The sequence below is a fragment of the Rhinoderma darwinii genome, chromosome 5 (assembly GCF_050947455.1).
Source record: "Rhinoderma darwinii isolate aRhiDar2 chromosome 5, aRhiDar2.hap1, whole genome shotgun sequence".
Taxonomy (NCBI): Eukaryota; Metazoa; Chordata; class Amphibia; order Anura; family Rhinodermatidae; genus Rhinoderma; species Rhinoderma darwinii.
In genome coordinates, this window is record NC_134691.1 from 305,716,463 (window position 1) to 305,732,311 (window position 15,849).

The following is a 15,849-nucleotide window of genomic DNA, read 5'->3' on the forward strand; positions in this document are numbered from 1 at the left end:
TTGAGCACCTGTTACAAGCTTATTAAAAAAGTCTGAGACAGCGTCAGTCATTTTATTAACATGTTTACTCAATAGCAAGGTGACAGTTTTACCATCAGTTTCTGAGCAGCTAATTCAAAAGTGCACTTCCTATTGTTACTTTTGCAAAAATGGAAAACATATATCTTTAAGAAAAGCAAACTTAATTACCAAACTTTGGCTATTACTCTAATTTCTGATTTACTATTATATGTTCACTTTTATGGAACTTTCTAATGCACTTTTTAATTCCCTCATTTCAGAACATGAAAATGTATGATTAATTTTGACATCACGTGGTTTTCTAATGTCTTTTTCAAAAATTCACATGGATAATGCACAAAGTATTGTCACAGTACAGGGATAATGTACACAGTGATGTAACTGCATAGCAATGATACACACAATAACGTCAGAGTAAAGAAATAAGTTAAAGCACAGTAGTCATGTGCACAGTGATGTCACATAAGTGGTATAATGTACGCATTGATGTTACAATACAGAGATAATGCACACAGTGATGTCACAAAATTCACCTAGCACAGGAATGATACAAACAGTGATGTCACAGTAATGCACTGATATCATAGCACAAGAATTATTCACATAAAAATGTTACCATGCACAAGGTGATATCACAACAAAGAAAAAAAAAACCATATGGATGTCAATATTAAATGATAAACATAGTGATCTCACAGTACAAGTATTATTGTCACAATAGTAATAATGCAAACATTACACAATAGGTTTAATGCACACAAATACCATGAGGCTCCATAACAAAATTAGGAATTGCACACATTACCTTTTTCAAGCCCCTTTTACATTGTCCATCCATAGTTATCACTAACTGCATTCACGTGTGTGTGTGTGGAGACGGCCCCCATTATTGTTGAGCCTCATAGCAGCTGCTACACCGGCTGCCAAGTAGTTATGCCCATGCTATTGAAATTACTGCATCAGTAGCAAAAATCGCTTTCATGATGGGTAGCTACAATGTATCAATGGAGGCAAGAGCTAATTTTTTGGAATCCAGGCTGTTTAGCTCACAGGGGATTACGAAGACTGGATACAATTGTAGCAAACACTCAGCTGCAAAAAGTATTAGGTCAGGACTGGTTTTTATAATAAAAAAAATTGGCAGGAAAATATACAGTTTAGGCTCTACGCTATTGCTTCAGGCAAAATGATAGGTCCAGTCCACAACAGAGACAAACGAAAACCACGGGCAACGGATTGGTCACCATTGAACTCAATGGTGATGGAAACGGAAACCTCTGGTTTCCGTTCCTGTCAGTTTGTGTCTGTTCAGGGTCCCGTTCTGATGGAAACCTCCAACGGGACGTCAGGACGGGACCCCAACGCAGATGTGAATGAAGCCTAACATGTCTGTTGTACAATTTGCCTTGTATACCACCCTTTGGCGGTTTTGTACCGGTAATAGTAATGGCAGCCAATCACAATGCAGATATAGGCTGCTGTGTGGTAAAGGCCTCTCTTTTGATAAATGAAAAATATATATCCAGCTCCTGAACAGAGCATTGAAACGGGCAATAAAACAGGAGACGATTTATAGTGCAAAGTAGTACTTCATTGAAATAATATTGATAGTATCATTTTTCTGCAGAAAACGTGTGCAAGATCATAAGGTGATTAAAACTCTAAAATGATTTTTTGGTTTTAATTAATAATTTTAAAATGAGTTGATTGAATTCCAGGCTTCTTTTAATGATATCCTCACTTATTAATGTCCATCTGGCTAAGTTAAGAGCTTTGCAAAATATATGTTAGGATGTTCAGCAATAAAAGCACCTATCCGTCCTTTATTATTACTGTATTAACCTTTCCATTAAACTGCATTTCAAAATGTAGACATCAGGAAAATAAAAATTAGATAAAAAATTAAATGGCTTCCTGACTTCCTGGTTACTTTATATTTTCGACCATACCGAAATTTGATGATGTTCAAATTTTAAGACTCCATTTCTTAAAATGTCCAGACTCTGGGACTATTCTTGCAATTCACACTAACCATTTGTTACACTGTTTCAAAAACTGTTACCGATATGCTGCTTTGGTCAAAGCAATCACTGCTTGTTCTTAAATGATTTTACAAAGGTTAGATTATCAGCTTTGTGTTATACCTAAAGACTTGAAATGGTTGTTACAATTACTGTAATTACCCCGCTCTGATTCCCAAAAGTGCTATGCTTATTTTGCTTATAAATGAATTCTTTAAGTGTAATTGCATTTCTTGAAGAAATTATGCTCCTTTGCTATTAGGAAAACCTGCGTTATGTTTTATCAGCACTTATATCAGTGCTATATTTCATATAATATTAAAAAAAAGGTTACCATTGTTTTTTTTTGTTGATCTATGATATAATTAAGAACCAGTTCAGAAGTTTATATTAAGTGATAATCTTAATGTATGTAGTAACCCAACAACAATTTTAAATAGTGAATCCCCCGTTTTAACACCTTCTGGTTTTTAGCTCCAAAATTGTTTTTTGATTAATTTCTTAATATATCTTTATTACGATTAGAGTTCCATTTTCCTACAACAGAGCTCCAGATACTCTAAATAAAGCCATAAAGTTCAATGAAAAATTTCTGTCTTTCTACAGCCTCCACTAGGGGGGAGCTTAGAAGCTTACTGCATTCTGTTTTATGATAAAGTTTAATATACAAACAATATGCAGAAAGCTCTTTAGCACCATCTAGGGGCGACTGCAGGCTGCCAGAATCTTATTATTTAACTCCATGTCTGTGAAGGGGCTTTCGATCTATTTGGATTGATCGCTCTAAGGATATATGAAGAAATGAATCAGCACAGAATTTTGGACCAATTAAGGTTAAAAAAAAATTGTGTTCAAGGGTGGAACTCAATTGTTTATTTTATCTTTACCATCATTACTTTCTCGTCTTTATCCCTTCTTGATTTGTTCAATAAACTTTATGCAGGGAATCACCCAGTTCTGTCCCCGGAGAAGTCTCCAATAGCAACTGTTGATGACTTGCAGATGATATTTCCGAAGCAAAGTACTAGAATCAGAAATTAGATTGTTGGCCAATCCTGTCAAAATCTGCGGGTTTGGGTGAAATTTTTCCAACATATGTGGTCATATAGACATGTTCATGTTAATTGAATTTAAAAATAATTTTGATGATGTAATTTACAAGATGAAAGCTATCAGCTGCTTGATCACTGTGTTTACAGCCTCTTGAACCCGTGCACTATTTTTATTAAATGCACTTAGGCTCTGTTTACCTTAGCGTCATGGCTTCCATTCTTAGCAGATCCATGATAACGTTGATGGATCCAGTTGTAAATGGATCACAATAAATCCTGATGGATCACATTGACTTGTATTGGGTTCCACCGATTTCTGTTGGGTTTTCATTGGTTTGACAGCAAAAATAGTGCTGCAGACTATGATATTCTTGCTGCCAAAAAGCCAAGGAAACCCAATGGATCGGAGGCCAGTGGCGGTATCTACAGTACATATGCTCATGTGCTCTCTGAAGTATCTATTGTTCCCTCCTTCACCTCCCTCTTCAGTGACCTGATTATGTTTCATTACAGGAAGTATTGAGATCAATTTATAACTTGTTAATGCTAGAACTGTAACATTTACCTAATCTATCCTCGTCTAATTTATACTTTGAGCTTCAACTGGCCACTATTTATTTGTAATTACTCACACAAGGACACAGCACAGTGGTTTCCATTAAATTGAATCTATATATCAGCAGTCAACTATAAGGTGAAAAAACATTATTTATCAAAGTACATGTACTAAATAACCTTATGCAATGTTTTCTTTGATGATTTTATGGATGTGCTTGAAAGGTTGAGGCATGTTCAGAATCCATACCCATATATATATATACAGTATATATATAAAAAACATTAAAGGGTAACTAAACTTTTAAAAATGTTTTGACGCATCATAGTGACATGTCAGAAGTTTAGATTGGTGTGGGTCCGAGCACTGAGACCCCCACCGATTGCTAAACAGATCAGCAGAAGAGCTCAAGAGAGTGCTGTGCCGCTTAGTTTCTGATCGGCTTTCCTCGGATCGCACACACCAAGCTGCACTTTCTTAACAGGAAAGAAGTATGTGCCTCTAAGATTCTTTTACTTCTACAGACTTACATCTAATTGATGAAGCTAAAATAAAATACATTCCCCATTTTGAACTTTACATATTATAAATCAGCTAAGGCTATCTTTTCTATAATATCTTGCTATTTTGATGAAATAATGTCCAAGTGGCAGAGGGGATCCTGAGAACACTAGGACATATGGAATTAGCAATGCTGCCACAAGAAGACTACTGTTGTCACGCTCTCCTCTCAGAGCTTGGGGATTGTCCTCAAATAGCTGATCAGCCACCACCATTGTTCCAATGAGTTAGACCGGATTCACATGAGCGTGTGCGTTTTGCGCGTGCAAAAAACGCGGCATTTTGCACGCGCAAAAGGTCCATAAAAGCTCCGTGTGTCATCAGCATATGGTGCGTGGCTGCGTGATTTTCGCGCAGCCGCCATCATTATGACACTCTGTTTTTATGTTTGTAAACAGAAAAGCACGTGGTGCTTTTCTGTTTTCATTCATAGTTTGACTTCTGTAGCGCACATCACGCGCGGCACATGGAAATGCGTCCGTGTGTTGTGCCCGGTTTTCACGCACCCATTGACTTCAATGGGTGCGTGATGCGCAAAAAACGGGCAAATATAGGCCATGTCGTGAGTTATTACGCAGCGGACATACGCTGCGTGAAAATCACTGACAGTCTGAACGGCCCCATTGACTAACATAGGTCCGTGCGATGCGCGTGAATATCACCCGCGTTGCATGGACGTATTATACGTTCGTCTGAATAAGCCCTTAGTATGGAGAGGAGAAATCTAAATGCTGTGGTGTCTTCTCACACACAGTCTACCCCACTTTTACAAGTCATATTTTAACCCCAATTCCTTCAGTGCTACATCACAAGTTCCATCCTTAAAATGTAAAATTTTAATAAAGGAAACACAAAATGATATGGTCATAAGTAGTAGTAGTAGTAGTAGTAGTAGTAGTAGTGGTGGTGATGGTGGTGGTGGTGGTGGTAGTGGTGGTAGTGGTGGTAGTAGTAGTAGTAGTAGTAGTGGTGGTGGTGGTGGTAGTGGTGGTAGTGGTAGTGGTAGTGGTAGTAGTAGTAGTAGTAGTAGTAGTAATAATAAAACAAATATAATAATTTTAGAGAGGGCTTGAGTTAGCCATGTCAGGCAAGCAAAAAAATTCACTTGTAAAGCTCCTTAAAAACTAAGGACATCGGTCCGAAACGTGGCCCCGATATCTGATGTGGGTGGTCTTTTACGTCTGTAAAGTTTTCTAAACTTTTTGATTTTTTCAAATACAGTAGATGGTTTTTAAAAGATATTTACAAATGTTGGGAATCAGAAACCTGTGTGTTTGGTGAGCTGAACCAAGAAACTTGTGTTTGCTCTTGTTGTATACAGTTAGCACTGGAAAGAGGGAGCCTGCAGCTACACATATATACCTACATTTAATCTTGGGGTTATTTATGTCCATGAAGGATATATAAAATGTATGTGTTATGGAATCACTGGTTGCACAATTCCCAAAAGGCTGCTGGAGACTGTTGGGAGTAAGCGTGCAAATAAAACCGCAACCGCAAATCCGTCACAAATCTGATCGACAGAATCTAAGGCTACTCTGAGGTATGTGCCAGAGCCCACCGCAAGGCAAAGCTAGAATTGAGCAAAATACACAAGAAAAGAAAGAGGGAGGAGACCAGGTACAAATACCCCACCCTACACCTGACAGGAGAAAGACAGAGAAGTGGGATAGGCTCAGGAAGTAAACAGAACCGCCCAGAAGCTAGATCAGTAGTCATGGCGATCTTAAAGACACGTAATTTAGTGGGACAGCTTTGTCTGTTTATCTATATAAATATCTGTTCCTGTTCAGTAAATTTAGTTCTCCAACAGTATGTAGACACTAGTTGAGAGGGTTTTCCATTCACATACATTTTTGGCATTTCAGTGGGATAAATGTGTAACTGATGGGGGGTTTGACTCCTGGGACTCCACAACACTTTTTCTACCTTTAGCACTCAGATGAGCAGAAGAGCACCTTAGTTTTAGTTTTTGCCTTGGCGGTCCCAACAATCAGTCCATGATATGACATTAATGGCATATCCTATCAATATTTGATGAATGTATGTGTTGGGAAAACAATACATACTTATAGTCTACTTCACTTCACTTAGCACGTGAGTAAAGGTGAGCATGTCCAAGGATGGGAGCTGAAGGGTCAAGACACTAAGAAGAAAACATCACCTTGGTTTTTCAATTCAATGATCAGACCCTAATTATATATTTATAGCATATCCTATCAATATGCCATAAATGTGTGTGGTGGGAAAACCCCTTTAAGTAACTGAGCACGAGATGTTCTCTAACTCTAATTTACTTGCAGTACTAACGTCTTGAGTTTTAATCCACCAAAGGCAACATTTCCATAGAGTTTGTATGTTCTCCTAGCTCTTGCATGGGTTTCTTTGGAATACTTTGTTTTGCTTCCACACTTTAAAAACATATTGGTAGGTTATATTACTAATAAACTAATTCAAAAGTCTATATGCATCTTAGCATAAACCACCAACAGACAACGCTCTTAACCTATATAACCTACAAAATACAGAGCTCAACATTCTCATCTATATAAATAATTATTCAATACATATTGTAATAAAAAAACAAACACATAATGGATGGATCATCCTAAAAAAACAGAGCATACAATTAAATATACTAGTGACTAGCCTACAAATATTAAGCCATAGGAGGCGTCCCGACGAAGCTAAGCTGAAACGCGTGTTGGGGCACTGGAGCAATACCCAACTGTAGGATCTCCCTACCAGGGTAAACTATTTGATTTTTATGTGTTACTTTGTTATATATATATATATATGTTTATTTATTACAGTGTCCCCTGTAGTGGCTGCCATCCTAGTCTCTCTCTTCAATGTACTGAATACTGACCAGCTTTTACGTTATGCTGGATTTCAATTGAGAGTTCAATACCCCCCTTCTCCTTTACATGTTGGGGCTATTCTGAGGTACAATTTGCTCTATTAGATTATATATGGCATGAGATTTGTACACGAGTCACGAGTATATGTCATTGCATGCTCAGTTTTTTAGGCTGATCCATTCAATATGCGCTTGTTTGTTTTTAACAATATGTATTGACTAAAGATTTATATAGATGAGATTTTTGAGCTGTGTCTTTTGTAGGTTATATATAGGTTCGATTGCGGTAGCTCTAGTTTGTAAACATATGTGAATGGCTGAAATTTGCAGAGCCCTGGAAATAGGGACTGAAAGGAGTGAATATAATCTGTGTGAATGAATACAGAATACATTGGTGCTAAAAAAATAAATAAAGACATAAAATATTCTGTAAACATTAGCATGAGTGTTAGGGAATGTTGGAATGTATCTATGTACAAAAGTTAATAAATCCCAACCAATCCCACCTTCCACAATATGTATCAAGTGTTACAAAAGTGTTTTAATTCATTTTAATTTTTCCCTTCATTGTATAAACTTTTCAGCCTTTGTCCTCTCAAATGTTCTATATCTAATATCAAATGCAGTTTATTATTTTATTCTTTTAGTCATGTTATACATTTAAGAGGTCACTGCCCCTTGATCTCTTTTCACCTTAATCTACTTATATTTTTGATACAGAAATTGAAATGCTTTTACGATATTACCCACTGCAATATAATAATCATACAAATCACTTAAACAATTGGGAAGCCCCATAAATCTACATGAATTGTATTTACTTTTTTGTAATTACATAGACTTTTCTATACACCAGTGAATTTGGGTCATTTCATTTACTTGGGTCACCTATACATTCAGCCTTAAGTGAGTACATACTTATAGCCTACTTACCTATCCTCACCTGAATTATTATTTTTGCCGAGGTTTATGTTCCCCTAATGTTTGGAACTCTTTCATATGTTCTGGCTTGAATGCTCATTTTTCATATTAACTATAGCTATAGATAGATATAAAATGATCATTAGGTCTCTTTAACTACGTGAAAAATTGTTCCAAAAACCATAATATAGGTCACACCGGAAGTTTTTGTAAAAATTTAGTTCTATGGGTGGGGAATGGCCCATATTCTGCATTTTGGAATAAACACCACCTGGGCCAAAAACACCACAAACAATAATACATAGGAGAGACTTATCGATATCTCCCCCGGAGTAGCATGTGACAAATATATCAACAGGGTACATATCCTGTTGATGAATCTACCAGTGATTTCACAACACACCAGGTTCGGACCTGGCACTTTTTCCCAAAACCTTTCTTGTCAGAAAATTGGAAATCTTTTATAGATTGGTCACGTTTGGTGAGACTCTAAAGTCTCACCCATTTTTTCTGCGCCACCTTCTCCGACACATAGAACATTTACAAACACCATTTTTTTCAATGTATTAAATTACATTGATAAATCTACTATACATTGATAAACATTGATAAACTTAGGCCTCATGCACATGACCGTAAAAACTCTCGTTATTACGGGTCGTAATTACGACCCGTAATAACGGGCTGATAGACTTCTATTGGCCACGGGTCTCTTCCCGTTTTCTTACGGGAAGGTGCCCGTGCCGTTAAAAAAGATAGAACATGTCCTATTTCAGGCCGTAATAATGGCACGGACAGTCCATAGAAGTCTATGGAGCTCCCGTAATGACGGGTGGCTACATGTGTGCACCCGTCATTACGGCAGCGTTGCTAAGCGACGTCAGTAAATAGTCACTGTCCAGGGAGCTGAAAGAGTTAACTGATCGGCAGTAACTCTTTCAGTACCCTGGACAGTGACTACCGATCAGAATAAAGAGCAACCTGTAAAAAATAAAAATAAAAGACGTTCATACTTACAGAGAACTTCCTGCTTCCTCCAGTCCGGTCTCCCGGCCGTTGCCTTGGTGATGCGTCCCTCTCGACATCCGGCCCGACGTCCTGGCCATCCCTGGATGACGTTTCAGCCCATGTGACCGCTGCAGCCAATCACAGGTCAATCACAGGCTGCAGCGGTCACATGGACTGCCGCGTCATCCAGGGATGTCGGGCTGGATGTGAAGAGAGGGACGCGTCACCAAGACAACGGCCGGGTAAGTATGAATTTCTTTAACTTTTATTACAGAAAGGGCTGTCCCTTCTCTCTATCCTGCACTGATAGAGAGAAGGGGCTGCCGATTAGTGCAGTGCTATTTTGCCGCCAAAAACGTGCCCGTAAATACTGGTGGAATACGGGTGACACCGGACCCATATTTACGGGCAAGGGTCCGTAAATACTGGTGCAAAACGGGTCAAATACGTGTGACACCGGACCCGTATTTACGCCAGTATTTACGGGTGGGAAAAAATACGGTCGTGTGCATGAGGCCTTACTCCATTGTTTTTTAAGAACTTCATATCCTCCTATTGACTATCAGCAATAATGGGCACCTTATATATACACATTAACACTAGTGGCCAGGTGAAACCACCTAGTAATAATATGTTGGATGGTGCCCTGTTTGGTACCATCTCTGTAAGCAACCCATTTCCCCGCATAAAGTGCACCGTCATACAGTGTACAAGTAAGTAAAGTGTTAAATTATCAGTGCCATACAGTATGGTTTCCAAAAAAAAGAGTGCCACAAATTGGTCAAATAGCAATGCAATGTTTTATTGGACTTCCACACAGCCTAAGTAACAATGCTATACATAACCAATACTGTTAAAATAATATGCTGTACAGCAGTGCTACACACGTAAATATCACAATACAACACTAAAATAATACCAACATAGAATAATCAAATAACAGCTCCATGAAATGGGGTGCCAAAATAAGTTGTGAGTCGCACACCCTGAAGGCCTACCCTATGGCCCTATGGCCAAGCTTGAGAAAGGTTCTGTGTTGAACCGCAACGTCGCTCACTTGAGTAGAATAAACAACCATGCTTTCATCTACATTGAAGTCCTGGTGCCGTTCCTTCTTCTATGGTTTCGTCTATATTCAAGTTGGGGAATTGATTCATCCTCTGGTAACATGCACATGGCCTGATATACAGTTTGATTGGAGTGATGTGTTCATCCTTCTTTTTGGACTGTATATATATATATATATATATATATATACATATATATATATATACAAAATATGGTTTATTTTACCTCTAAATCACCTCCTAGGCTTGCAATAACTTTCATGTACATTCATATTGTTTTCTTAAGATTTGGGCAGTGTATGTAGCATGAATTGTATAAAATGCACATGTGAGAGATGCGTATCACAATAGCTTATAAACCACATAATATACAATATCTATACAAACATACATGTATTTATTAATTCTAGTATAAATTGTAAAATATAATTTTCAAACCAGATATCAAATAAAGAATTTCATATGGCAAATTATATTCAGTGATTCCTTCTTTAAATTGAACCTAAGCAACATAAAATCTAAGTATTAAACTGCAAAGAAGTCAACAAGATGTCATTTTAGCCATAAAACATCTTGTCTAAACATTTCTGCATAATTAATTCCACTGATGCATTAAGGGACATTATACACAATATTCATCAAGAGGAGTGCCAATAAAATTGTTATTTATGTGTGCATATTAGTTAATTCAATCCATAGGTTTGTTGAAATTCTTTACAAGTTTTCCTGTGAAAGTAAAATGGATGACGTCCCACTTTCAAAACCCAAGACTGGATTAATATATGGCTTCCACCCAACAGTGTCAAGAAAGTCACTATACCTCAATGTACGGCTGCCTCTTATACCATCACAAGGCAGCTACTTTAAGCCTCTATGTCTTAGTGGAGCGCTATAAATGACACATTTAAATATGTTTCACCCTCACTTTAGGTTTGTTTAAACAGTAACAATTCTATCAGGACACAAGTATTGAAAGGCTGAAATATATTATGGCTTTGTAAGTGATTTGGCAATAGGGATGTGATTAAAGACTAACAATGACGTAGAAAATGTATGTCTGACATGTGTGTTTTACAATATATTCCTAGTGCCCAAAAAATAGGATCAAAGCTAAAGGATAAATATATGAATTAGACATGAGCGTTTAGCCAAATCCACGTCAACTCACTTGTACCCTTAAAGGGTGTGATTACTCTACGGCGTTCCATGAGCTATATCCAGTGGATGGGCTAATAGATTTATGGCTCATGTACTTGGATGGAGCTATAATACAGCACCCATAGAAATCTATGGGCCCTTACTGTACCTCTGTATGCCACTGATTACATATGAAGGCATACAACGCACGGGACAGAAATGCTGCAGATTTTCCGTGTGGATTAGGGCATAGAAAATCTGCAGGGGATTATAGTACCAGTCATGTGGATGAGATTTGAACAAATCTCATCCATATGCTGGAAAACATTTTCATCACAGAAATCACACCATGGTCATTCTGTTTCAAATGTTCACAGCGGATTTCACCCTTTTGATTGTAGAAAGGGTAAAAATCTTCTTTGAATCTGCACGTAATGCATGTGGATTTTGTTGAGGAAATGCTGTGGATTCGCTGTGGAAAATCTGCCACGAATCTGCTACATGTGTGGATACCCTAAAATAGCCAAGGAAAATCAATTCTGCCATGTTCAATCTGACGCTGTATTACCAATAGGAGAAAATATCTCTGTAATTGTAATGGCAGGGGGTAGGGAGACGGACAAGTGAGCCCTAATCTACCCGCCACTCTGTCCCTGCCTACTTGCAACGACCCGCCCTAGGCGACGGGGTACAACTGGGCGGCGGTCCCTGCGCTCAGTAAGTGCACGACAAACACGACAAACATACAAAGGAACACAAGCAAGAAAAAGGGGCCGTTGCCCACGGCAACACCGTGAGCAACCAGAGTGGTGAACGAGCCGAGTCAAGCCAGGAGTGTGCGAGGTACAAAACGAAAAGTAGAAGAGTAGTCGTAAGCCAGGGTCTGTATGGAGCAGGATCAAAAATAGCAGGAGCTGTAGCTGGGCCAGGAAACCACAAGGAAGAATCACAAGCACCGAGGGACAGAAAGTGCAGGCTTAAATAGACCGAGGGCGGGAGCTAGCGGAGTCTGGCCAGGTTACGATAGGTTCTCCCACTCCTAAGCCTGCCAGCCTGAATGGTGGAAGCAGGAGTCAGTCTCAGGGATGTATTCTCAGGTGCTGACTGATTAGTTCTGGGAGTTAACCCCGAAGCTGTGCCTGGCAGATCCTTTACAGTAATACTGTGGCATCATACAGCGGCACACGCATTATGGAACAGTAAGGACTTTGTGTGCCATGTGTATGAGGCCTAAAACCACATTATATATTATTTATTATTATATTGCTTAAAGGGGTTATGTGGGGACCGAAATGTATTGTGCACTCACTGCAGTATGTGAGTACACTTGCTAATATAAATTTCGGTCCCCCGTCACACTGATTATGAGATTTAATGGATTTTTATAGCGCAGGCGGTGGTCCGGAAGTCTAGTGGCACAGTCTTCCTTCATGAAGGCCACATAACGAAGAGTCGTGTCATCATGAAGGAAGACTGTGCAACTAGACTTTTGATCCCCCACAAGTGTTATAAAAATCTATTAAAATCTCATAATCATTGCGATGGGGATCGGAATGTATATTAGCAGTGTACTCACATACTGCAGTGAATACACTGCTAATACTTTTCGGTTTCCACATAACCCCTTTAAATAGCGATTACATATTTCCCAGTGCTGTACAGATGTTGTCATCACTCAGTTTGACTGACAATCTAAATTTCCTATCTGTCTTTGCAGTTTGGGTATAAAGCGGAGTACCTGGGGAAAACCCCCCAAAAATACAAACTCCATGCAGATGTTGGTCTTGGAAAGATTCAAACTAAGTATTGCCCATACATAAATAATTGAGCTTCACTATCTAGTTATGGATGCTGATTAGGAGAGCCAATTGGGGCTCCCTATTAAGCTGTAAAGAGGGAACACAAACTGAATAAGGCCTCTGCATTGGAGGCTCCGTTAGGGGCCTCCATCAAAGATCCAGCCGAGAATACCAGAAACTATAGCGCAGCATGCTGTGCTATTGTTTCCGATAAAACCCACAGAAACCCTGACAAAACCTGTTAAAGTCAATGGGTTTCGTTGGCTGCTGGTGGAGTTCGTGGTGCAACGGAACCGACGCTTACAGTGCAAAACAAAAGAATGGCGAGGGAAGATGTGAGCAAGGCCTTAGACTTTTCTTTTAATTGGCAGTTGGACTTTAAGTAACATTATATTATTAAATAGAGGTGTTTGTAACGGTGGTAGAATTATGACAACTTGTTGTTTTATTAATAAGAGAATGTCAAGACAAATGCAAATTACCAGAACCTCAGCATAATAGGAACTATAAAACAACTGCATTGCATGTGTGTAATATTACTGATACACAAAAGCATGTTGTGCTTACACCACCATCACAATCACGCATATAATTATTGGTTTTTTATTTTTCTTACTTCTTATTATATGGAGCAAAATCTGGTAACTAAAAACTAACTGAACTCCTTGTGGACCAGAACAAGGTTGTCGAAGTTGTACGAGCCCTTGTTGTTTGCGGGACGAGCTGTACTTTATTTATGTGCTATTTTTTGGCAATATGCATTATTGTTATTTTTTATACTAATTTTAGATTTGGCAAAAATGAAGAAAAAAATGCTATTTTGTTGTTTTTGCTTCATTTCTTACACAGCTCCATACAGTACAATGCAGTCACATTCATAGCGGCAGAGCACAGTATTACAGTTTTCTCCCATTGAAGTGAACAGAAGAAAGCTGTAACTGCACGGCGCATCAAGAAAAGGTTATGTGAACAAGGCATTTGTGCAGCTGTTCGACCATGGAAACCCACAGGTACTGACGCATAGTTCTTGTGCTGATGTCACTTCCAGAAGCAGCGTGGAGCTTGTAGTGAGTGATACAACAGAGAATAAGGGATTATTACGCACCAAGCTCTTCACCACTCAGTGTCCGCTCTGTGAGTTTGTGTGGTCTACTGCTTCAGAGTTGTTTTTAGTCTTTGACGTTTACTCTTCACAATAATAGCGCTTACAGGTGACCAGAGCAGATCTAGCAGATCAGAGATTACACAAACTGACGCGTGGCAAAGGTGGCATCCTATGACAGTGTTTAACCCCTTTGCGCTCAGTGATGTACTATTCCGTCATGCTGACTGCATCGCTCGCTCTCAGTCATGGAATAGTACGTCACGGGGAAAATGCATCGCCATTTACCGCCGGCGCGTTCACGGGCTGTGACGGCTGCTGTTTTGGACAGCAGGCTATCACAGCTCAATACGCCGGGACCTGTCGCGATGGTCCCGCCTCCTTAATCACCACTATTGGTCAGTCAGTGACTAACTGTCCAATAGCGGCAATCTTCCACTCCTTGACATCACATCCTGCCGCACCCGCCTCTCAACGTATCTGTTGGAGTTGGAGAGGCGCTCAGAGCGGTTGTGTGCAGAAAGAGAGAGCAAAAAAGTTACAAAAAAACCTCACTTTTTTCTGCTTCCCACTACCCACTTCCCACTTCATCCACTACCCACTCCTTTTCCCTTCCTCTTTGTGTTTCCCCCTCCCCCCATGTTTTTGGTCAGTGATCTCCTATCACTGTCCACTTCTTCAGGACAAAATTTCTTGGTCCCTGGGGATAATTATTTTTTTTTTCTTTATAAAATATATAAAACAAAAAATATATAAAATTGAAAAAAAACAAAAAATTGAAAAAAATAGTCTGTTTAAACAATTTAGACAATTTAACTTGTTAGTTTAGTGTTAGGGTTAGTTAGTGTCTGGGAACCGTCAAAAAGCGTAGTTAGGTATAGCGTTAGGGAACTTAGCATCAGGAATCTGTCACCGTAGTTAGAGCTAGCGTTAGGGGTCCATCACCGTAGTTAGGTTTAGCATCAGAGAAGCTCGGAACAATCTAGTTAGGTTTAGTGTCAGGCACCCATCACCGTAGTTAGATCTAGCGTTAAGGGTCCATCACCGTAGTTAGGTTTAGCGTTAGGGAAGCTTGGATAAATCTAGTTAGGTTTAGTGTCAGGAACCCGTCACCGTAGTTAGATCTAGCGTTAAGGGTCCATCACCATAGTTAGGTTTAGCGTCAGGGAAGTTCAAATTCTAGTTAGGTTTATTGTTAGGAACCCTCGCCCCAGTTAGGTTTAGTCAGGGAAGTCCACTTGTTCTATAAAAACAAAAAACAAAAAAAAAATACATATAAAAGAATATAAAAATTAGTTTGGATAGCTAGTTATCTGCAGCATCTCAGCTAGTTAGTTTAGTATTAGGGTTAGTTAGTGTTAGGGAACCGTAAAAAAGCAGAGTTAGGTATAGCGTCAGGGAATTTAGTGTCAGGAATCAGTCAGCGCAGTTAGGTATAGTGTTAGAGATCCATTACTGTAGTTAGGTGTAATGACGGGGTAGGGAGACAGACAGGTGAGCCCTAATCTACCCGCCACTCAGTCCCTGCCTACTTGCATGGCCCGTCCTAGGCGACGGCGTACAACTGGGCGACGGTCCCTACGCTCAATATGTGCACGACAGACAAACAGATAAGGGTACACAGAAGCTAAGGGAAATGGGGCAGTTGCCCACGGCAACACCGTGAGCAACAGGCGTAGTGAAGGAGCCAAGTCAAACCAGGAGTGTACGAGGTACCAAATGCAGAGCAGGAGCGTAGTCAGTA